Below are 1,932 nucleotides of genomic sequence, written 5' to 3'. Positions count from 1 at the left end.
GAGCAACAGAGCAGTAGAGTCCAGTGCAGTAGAGCAACAGAGCAGTAGAGCAACAGAGCAGTAGAGTCCCGCGAAGTAGAGCAACAGCTAGAGCAGTATAGTAGAGCAGTAGATCAGCATAGTAGAGTACAGTGCAGTATAGTAGAGTAGAGTACAGTTCAATAGAGCAGCAGAGCAGTAGAGTACAGTGCAGTAGAGCAGAGTAGAATGCAGGAGTTGTTGTTGTTGTTTCTGTGTGGACCTTGACCGTGACATTGTCGTTGACCGTGGCCTCGACCAATTTTCCAATTTCTAACAGTTTCCGTGGCCTTGAGTTCAAGGTTATGGCCTTGAGCTCAAGGCCATTACATTTTGCAATTTTAAGATTTTCGGTGGCCTTGAGTTCAAGGCCATGGCCTTGGGCTCAAGGCCATTGCATTTTCCAATTTTAAAATTTCTACATGACTAGGCCAAGGCCACAGCCTTGAGCTCAAGGACATATCCTTGAGCCATTTTCAAAATGTTTACATCACTCGATTGAAGTCATGGTCACGGTCAAGTTGACTCGATTGAAGTCATGGTCATGGTCAAGTTGTGTTTATATTTCGCCTAACAACATCTCGAAAATATCTTACCGTAGTTGACAAGATTTGAACCCCGGATTATTGAGTACCAGCCCAGCACGCTACGCTAGCACCCAAACACACCATTCCTTATATTTTCAGAACGAAACTATGTGTTACATTTTACTCAACAAGAATTTGAAAATATTCTAAGAAGTTACCTCACAAGAATTGAACACGGGACTGCCCGGTCCTATTCCAACATGTTACGCACATGCCTAAACTTACAAGTTCTGAGTTGTTCAGATCTGATGTGTGTGTTACGTTTTCGTTTAACAGCAAGAAAAGTCAACAAATATGTCATTGCCGAGCATAGATTTTAACGTGGAGCATTTATAAACGAGATAGAAATACTTATACAGTCATTTTCGTGCAAACCATTTATGATTGATAGAACCGCGCTATATTTATTATTGTTTATACTATTTATACTAACAATAATAATAATTCATAATACAGTCGTTCGATGCTAATTAATCGAAGCAATATCCCTTCAAACATGGATTCACAAAGTAAAATATACGGTACTCGCCTCTGGTTTGCTTGTCCGCAGAAACGGATATATATGGCCAAATAAATTTATAAGAAAACAAAAAATTACTTGCGTATATATGCTTTAGGGGTAGCTAGAACGAACACCACTAGCAAATGATATATTTGAGAGCATGTGTAGGACCTACGCCGCAACGGGACATTTATAATTATACGAGTTATTTGTAATAATAAAAATGCGCCTATAGTTTTACCAACCCTAACTAATATTCGTCTAGTGACGAGTAATAAACAGTAGATCCAAACCGCAATTGCGGGGCATCAACATCGAAGATTCGTACTTGTGTTTAAAACAATTTCAAAAGCGAACATTTCGCGCTAGAACAAAACCGCCGTGTGCGTGCGTGCGCGCGCGTGTGTTTGTAGATGCTATCTGTGTGTCATGCATACAAACAAACTTGCTGCCGTGCGGACATGTTTGCACATTTAATATTTCAATCCAGTTTTAATTAATTTTGTACTATTTTGATTTTTTTACGGGAGGTGGTCGTTTACTCCATGTGGCATATATAAGAGCAGTGATGCCCCACTAAAAAAAGTAAAGTAAAAAGGTAAAGAAGTTTTCTCAACGTGCGCAGAGTAAATAGGCGATGTGCGAACGACCTTTACTCCCTCAGTGTAAACAACGTCATCGCTTGTATTTCAATTTGATGTCTAATTTATCATGCGTGGACACATACGTAATCACAGTATATATCACAGCATATATCACAGGTGTGTGTGTGTGTGTGTGTGTGTGTGTGCGTGCGTGCGTGCGTGCGTGTGTGTGTGTGTGTGT

Source organism: Priapulus caudatus, unplaced genomic scaffold (assembly GCF_000485595.1).
Source record: "Priapulus caudatus unplaced genomic scaffold, Priapulus_caudatus-5.0.1 Scaffold1178, whole genome shotgun sequence".
Classification (NCBI taxonomy): domain Eukaryota; kingdom Metazoa; phylum Priapulida; class Priapulimorpha; order Priapulimorphida; family Priapulidae; genus Priapulus; species Priapulus caudatus.
Note: the sequence above shows the minus strand (reverse complement) of the source record.